Source organism: Pinus tabuliformis, chromosome 4_2, assembly GCF_031772625.1.
Source record: "Pinus tabuliformis cultivar Carrire ecotype Pingquan chromosome 4_2, CPIR1, whole genome shotgun sequence".
NCBI classification, from domain to species: Eukaryota; Viridiplantae; Streptophyta; class Pinopsida; order Pinales; family Pinaceae; genus Pinus; species Pinus tabuliformis.
In genome coordinates this window covers 210003825-210011810 of record NC_142304.1, presented here as the reverse complement: position 1 = coordinate 210011810, position 7986 = coordinate 210003825, and positions in this window count along the sequence as shown.

Below are 7986 nucleotides of genomic sequence, written 5' to 3'. Positions count from 1 at the left end.
GCTCAATGATGAATATGAATTTTTAAAGTTGTTCTAAATATGATTCATGCTTTTGAATCTATAAATAACCTTCAACAAATCTCACTTCAATTATTTAACCAATATAACCTACAACAAAGGAAGCATGAATATTAAATGTGGAAATAAGAGATGCAAGTGAAAATGACATTAAAACAAAATAAAGAAATTGTACAATAGGGTTCTGAGGCTCCTAGGATAGCCAATCCCAAGGAAAATTAGAGTCCTATGAAGGAAACCACGATTTAGAAGCTAAAAATGACACTAAACTTCATTATTTGAATCAATCTAAGTACATCCCTAATAGAAATGAAAGTGGAGTTGGTAAATAACAAGTTTTCTCCACAAAAAGACTAAGAAATACATGCTCCTATAGTAAAATTTGAATTGGTACCTATACAAATTGATGGGGAAGAAACCTCCTTGAAATAAGGAAGGTTTCCCCTCCAAAATCCCTCAAAAAGTGGATCTGCTTCCCAATAGGAGGAATCTTCATTTAATGACACCAAACACATTCCTAGATTTTCTCAATCAATGGAGCTCTAGAATTTGTTCAATATTTTCATATTATATTATTCATTTATTATCCAATATTGTCCCATCCTATAGTATGGAGAAAGTCCCTATATTATCTCATTCAAAATTTACTCAATATTCTACAAAAATAAATAATATTAGGCACATAATATGCAATTATCTCTAAACCTTCCTAAGAGCATATTAAAGCTAAAAACCATTATTAAGTGTAGAAGGGAGGATTTAATATAGCCTTTATGCACCTAAGAAATCTTAGATGGGCCTTAATTTGTGTCTAATTTGGAGGCCCATCAATATGCATTCATGAATTGTAGCTTACATGTTTGCCCTGTGTTTGACGAAATGTTTGTTATGTTCTAAACAATCTAGGTCAAGTTCTTCCTTCAAATTTGTATGTTTAGCATTGTTGTCATGTTAATATTGATTCTTATAAGTTTCAAGAAGTTCTGGGAAGTGGCATGGAGGCTGACTTGGAATCTAGGCTCGGATCTTGAAACACCACCCTCTGAATTGGACAATTTTGTTCACAACGACACCCGTGTAGGCTTGTGCATGTGGTTGGAGGTCTATAACTGCATGGTGGCCTTTTCATGCATGCGGTTGGTGGTTAAAGTGTGTAAAATGCAACCCCAACTTAGGGTTTTGTCACCAGGGGTGGTTCTTTGGCCCCTGAGTGTCCCTGTAGCCCTGTGGAATGTTGTGAGTTGTTAGTCGGGGGTTATTTGTAGGCCCCACTTCCTTAATTGGATCTAGGAAGTTGGGTCATGTCATAGTAGCTCTCTATCTCATGTTTACCCTGACAGGCTAGTGAAACTGGGTAAATTTGGAAGGGGTGGTTACAAATTGGCATCAGAGCTCCTAAGTTCAACACTTGGACTGGATGGGATGAATGTGTTTTTCATGCATGCATGTCAGTTGTCTATGTGTTAGCATGCATTGTGATAGGAATTGTTGTAGTTGTGTCATCATGTAGAGATTAATAATGTCGATGTTGAGATGATTGATATGTTGATTTCATTATATATACATATGTTGTGCTAATATGGATTGATTTTGCAGATGAGATAACCTCCCCTGAACTTCACTGAGGTATGTTGATTATGGTTATATTTGGTTTATCTGACATGGTATGTTTGTAGGAAGTAGAGGATCAAAGATGACAAGAAAAATGGTGGACTACAGTTCACATGATTCTCCCTACAGATCAGATGAACAACATGGTGATGAGTACTCCCCTAGCATAGCAGACACATTGAGAAGTTTGAAAGCAAAGATCAGAAGTTGTAAGGAAGTTAATGGCAGGATCATTCAGTGATAGGAAAGAGTTGCTAAGGCGCAGGAAAATCAAGTAGTGGTTAATGTAGTCATCCTTTAGAGTCTATCATATTTTTAGAGACAAGGACCACTTAGGATCAGTCATGGATAGGAGGAAAGGACTAATGCGGCATATGGAAACATGTCTCAAACAAGATACAAGTTTGATAGGGATGATACAGTTAGATATGGTAGTTTCTTGGATACACCTGACAGGAGGGGTAATGACCATGAGTTCTATTCTAGTTCTAGTTCAGAGATACATCAACATCATCACTGTCACCATCTGTATAGGAGGAGTGAGAAGCAGTACTTTCCAGAGGAGTTCATGAAAGCAAAGCATCATACATTTGATGGAGAAATGAAGAAGTCACAAGATGTAGAAGCTTGGTTGCTTGGGATGAATACATCTTTTTCAGATTGCATGATTACTTAGAGAATATGAAATCTGAGATAGATACTTTCCGTCTTAAAGGAAAAACAGGCATTTGGTGGGAAGATGTAAAGAATGTCAAAGGAATTCAAGAAGAGGAGCTAACTTGGAGTGACTTCGAGAGACTTTTTAGGCAAACATATGTATCTGAAAGATACTATGATGACAGGGCAAAGGAATTCTATGAGTTGAAGAGGGTACCTATAACCGATGTGGAGTATACTAGTATATTTTTGGAGTTGTTAATATATGTGCCTTATCTTAAGGAGGAGAAAGTGAAGATCAAAGATTCATCAATGGGTTATCAGTGTCATTCAAAGAAAAGATTGAGTTTGATGAGCCTAGATCACTGGAGGAAGCCGTCAGAAAGCTAAAGAATTGTTATGAGTAATCGAAGTGCAAGAATGAGTCTAAGTAGGATTGGAAAGGTAATGATAAGAATAAAGGAAAGTGGGCTGAGAAGAGAGGAAACCCTCAGGATACATATGACAAGGAGAATGTGGCACCATACAATAAATTCATTGCAGTTGATAGAGGAAAGGATTTCAGTCTAAGGATCAAAACAAGGGTGATTGCAAGAAGCCTTTACAATGTTGGACTTATGGAAAGGATCATCGCAAAAGAGATTGTCCACAACATGCAAGTGGCAAACCACAGATTTATAGTGCTTAGGAGGCACAAAAAGTTGGGGATGTTGGATAGAGCATTTCTCGAATTTATGCAACATTGGATAATAGGGAGGATGATCATCAGACATCTATCATCAAGATGGAAGGTAATCTTTGTGATCAAGTTGTTTCTATTTTGATTGACCCTAGATCTAATTATAGTTATATCAATCCTGACCTGGTGGATAAGTGTTTCTTGAATAAATAAGTGCATGTAGAGTCTTGGTTAGTGCAATTGGCTATAGGTACTAAGAAAAGAGTTCATCATTGGGTAAGATCTTGTGCATTTGATTTGAATGGTCTGTCTACATCAGCGCATCCAAATTTTCTTCTGTTGGGATCATACAATATGATAGTGGGTATGGATTGGTTTTACATTCATAGGACTAAGGTGGATTTATATGATAAGGCTATTGAGTGCTTAGATGACGATGGAGAGAAGAGAATCTTGTAGGGTAAGTAGAAGCCTACATCAGTGAGAATGGTTACAACTATTCATGCCAAGTGAAATAGGGATCTACATTGTTTGTAGTTCATATTTTTGGTGATAGAGGTAAGGATGTTGAAGTGTTGAAGAGGTATCTAATTTTGTAGTAGTTTCATGATGTATTTCGAACAGAGATCTCAGAGTTACTACCTCACAGGGAAGTGAAATTTTCTATTGAATTGATGCCAAGGGAAACACTAACATTGAAGGCATCGGGTGGAACTGAAGTTGCATTTGAAGGAAATTCTTGACAAGGGATAAATTAGGCCAAGTTTGTCACTTTGGGGTGCACTAGCATTGTTCTTGAAGAGTAAGGATGGTACTCTAAGGTTGTGCATTGATTATAGCCAATTGAATAAGGTGACAATCAAGAATAGGGATCCTTTGCCGCAGATTGATGACTTGTTTTATCAACTGAAGGGAGCAACAATGTTATCGAAGATTGACTTAAGATTAGGATATCTTCAGGTGTGCATCAAAGAAGAGGACATCTACAAGACTGCTTTCCGGACCAAGTATGGGCATAATGAGTTTGTTGTGGTCCCTTATGGTTTGACTAATGCTCCAACTACTTTCATGTGTTTGATGAATAGTGTGTTGTGTCCTTATCTGGACAAGTTTGTGATATTATTCATTGATGACATATTGATATATTCCAAGAATGAGGAAGAGCATGTAAAACACCTAGAAACATTGTTGTGATTGCTAAGAGAGCATCAATTACATGCCATGCTTAGTAATGTAATTCCTTTCATACATAAGTTCATTATTGATTTAGGTTTAAACAAGAGCGCAACAAATTACAGATATAACCATAAATATAGAGATGCAGCAGAAATAACACTTCATTTCATTAATATCAAATACTGAAATATGCTTACAAACAAAATTGAAATAAGACTAGCTCAGTGATGCTAGCTTATGTCTGAGAAGAGATGTGGTGGCTACATGCCTCTGAAATGAGTTACAATGAGGCTCAAGGGAATTTTTATTATTGAACAATAAAAGAAAACCCTAAACAACCAAAACCCTAGCCCAAGGAGATGTAACACCAAGGGTTTATGGGCCTCGTTGGGGTTAGTTGGGCAACCAACTTCTCGGGGTTGTAAATTGGTCATATTATCGATGTTTGATGTGTATGATACCTCATTTGAAAGATCTCTCTGAGGACTACAACTCTTACAAGAATTTTGCAAAAAAAAACGTCGTTTAGTTCCTCAAAATGGCTCTGGAAGTTCAAGACTCGAAAAAATGACAAAAATAGTAAACTGTGCTACAATTAAGGAAACTGAAAAAAATAAAAAATTAAAATTAAAATTAAAATTAAAAAATAAATAAAAATTAAAAAAAATAAAATAAAATAAAATAAAATAAAATAAAATAAAAAATTTAAAAAAATGAAAGAACAATGGTGAAATTCCAAGTGGAATAGGTGGGTGACCAGAACAATGGTGAAAGTCCAAGTGGAATAGGTGGGTGACCACCAATATCCACCTGGATTAGTCCTCCCATCTTAGGAAGCAATGGTCTTCATTGCGTTCAGTTCCTCCATGAGATGAGGAAACTTTTGCTGAACTTGATCCCTAGTGAGCCATTTCCCTTGGTATAGGAGTTGGATGGCTTTGACAACTCGATATAGCTGGATCTTCTACTGGCGAGTGTTCTTGATTTGTGTGTCCATGATCTCATTAGTTGTAGCTTGTTCCATGTAGTCTGGATTTAACTCTGTTGGTGTGAGCTATCTTGCAATGTCGGATGTGTCCAATAATGGTGGAAAGTATGGCCGAAGGTGATCCACATTGAACACTGGGTGCAGGCCAAGGAATGGGGGAATGTTGAGCTCAAAAGCATTATCTCCCACAACCTTGGTGATGGTGTATGGCCCATATCGAAGCGGGCAAATCTTGCAATGGGGCCCAGTGAGGCACTCCTTCTGCAAATGTTGCCAAACTATGTTGCCCACCTGGAACTTGTGTGGCACCCGATGTTGATCATGTCATTTCTTGTACTTAGCATTGGCTTTGTTCAATATGTCACAGAACTATTGGCGGATGTGTTGAATGTTCTCAATGAATCTATTTTCCTTGTCGGCTTTAGACTAGACATGAGCCGAATCTGCCTGAATCACTACAAATGGTATGGCCACATCAATGGGACATAATGGTTGGAATCCCAAGCCCACCTAAAAAGGGTTGTGGCCAGTTGAGCTGTGGAGAGCCTGATTATAGTTTTTTTGGACATAGGGGAGGCTCTCATCCCATGTGCATGGATGCTTTGAGCTATACACATTGCATAGAATGTGTACGATCATCTTTTTGAAGACCTCTGTCTGGCCATTAGTTTGGGTATGGAAAATTGTGGACTTAGTGAGCTTGGTGTTCAACATCGACCAGAGACTGGACCAAAATTTACTGAGGAACCTGTTCTTCTAATCTTAGATGATATACTTTGGGATCCCAAAGTGTACCCACACTCGTTCAAAGAAGATTTTAGCAATGGCTTCTACAATGATATTCTTTTTGCAGGCTGCCATAATGGTCATCTTCGAGAATCTGTCGACGACCACAAAAACACAGTCGTTGTCATGCTTAGTAGAAGGAAGGCCCGACACATAATGCATGGAGATGGATTCCCAAGGTCGACTAAGGGTAGGCAGAAGAGTATAGAGACCTTGTTTCTTGATGGTTGGTTTGGAAATGGTACAGTCAGTGCAGGATCTGATGTACTTCCCGACATCTTGTCGAAGATTCAGCTACTAGAAATACTTTTGCGTTACTGCCACCGTTTTCTCAACCTTGAAATTCCCAGTGGCCCCTCTGTAGTGCACTTCCCAAATCATCTTGGCACGTTCGCTTGAAGGAACACAAAGGTGTCCCAGGTGGCATAACAAAGCTTCTTAGAGGTGAAAATCTAGAACTTATTGACCCTCCAAGAGCATATGGTATGTGTGGCTGAATTCCTCTTGTAGAGATCAGTCTCGTTCTTAAGTACAATGGTTAACGCCATGATCAATGGCTTGAGGCAGTCTGCAACATTCGACCCTTCTTGTACTTTATATTCAAATGGAACTGTTGCCATGTGGACAACTTTTGATGGAGATCATGCAACTGTATGCGGTGGTCTGTGTGGATGATGGTTTCCTTCCCAAATGTAATGCCTCCATTGCCGATAGGCCTGCATAATGGAATACATCTCTTTGTCATAAGTGGGATACTTCCTGATTGTGTCTGAAAGTGTCTCACTGTGATATGCCACTGGATGTCCCTATTGAGTAAGGACTGCTCCAATAACATAGTTAGAGGCATCTTCCTCGATCTCAAATGGTCATTGCAAGTCTGGTAATGTGAGCACTGATGCAGAGCATAGGCAATGTTTCAACTCTACGAATGTCTTCTATTGAGAGATCAAAATGATCCTCCCTTGGTGACTTGACTCAATCAAGTGATATGAGACTGCGGTAGAAATTGAAGACCCTGCGGAGCTTTGTCATAGAGGTTGGGGCTTATCGCGAATGACTTTGATCTTGTCCACATGGTTCATGTATCCCGGGTACTGAACCTGGGTCATGCCAAAAGTGCATTGCTCCAAATTAGCACACAAATTGTGTCGCCGTAGTGTTTGTAGAACCTGTCAGATGTGGTGCAGATGCTCTTCCCAACTCTGCCTGAAAATCAGGGTGTCATACAAGTAAACCACTACAGATGAGTTGGTGAAGGGCCACAATATGTCATCCATCAGCCTCATGAAGGTTACAGGAGCATTCGTCAACCCAAAAGGCATAACCAACCATTCAAAAAGGCCCTCCTTGGCTTTGAAGGCAATCTTCCACACATCGGAGGGTTCGATTGGTACCCGGTGATATCCGGACTTCAAGTCGATCTTGCTGAAATATTTTCCCCCCTTTAGTTGGTCAAGAAGGTCATCAATCCATGGGATCGAGTACCTATTTCGGACAATGATCTTGTTCAGCGCCTAATAGTTAATACATAGTCTCCAAGTCCCATCCTTCTTTTGTACTGACACGATCGGTCTCCCACAAGGTGATGAACTTGTTGGAAATAATACTGAGATGGGGGGGGATCAGTATTAGCAAGTCAATAATATTTCATTTCCATAATCAGATTCATATACGCTACTTCATTTAATGGAACTTGTGTGTATACACAACTGTATTTAAGGTAACTAGCGTATATCCTACAAACTTATGATTTAGTTAATTCATCATATGTTGATATTTAATCAGTGCATCAAAATAGTAACCAGGTGCAGTAAAAACAAAACAGACAATCACACACATGAACACAAGATATAAGGTGGAAACCCAATGTGGGTGAAAACCACCTGCTGCAATCGTATCTATCTTCATTTTAATAAGAAACTTCTTTTTACAATTTTTGTATTGGTACAACATTATACCAGTATGCAAGCTTCTACCTACAGAAGGCTACGACCTTCTCTTTTCTTCCAGGGACCACGTTTCATAAATTTTCAGACTGGATCCAACAATAACATCATTCAAACATCAAATA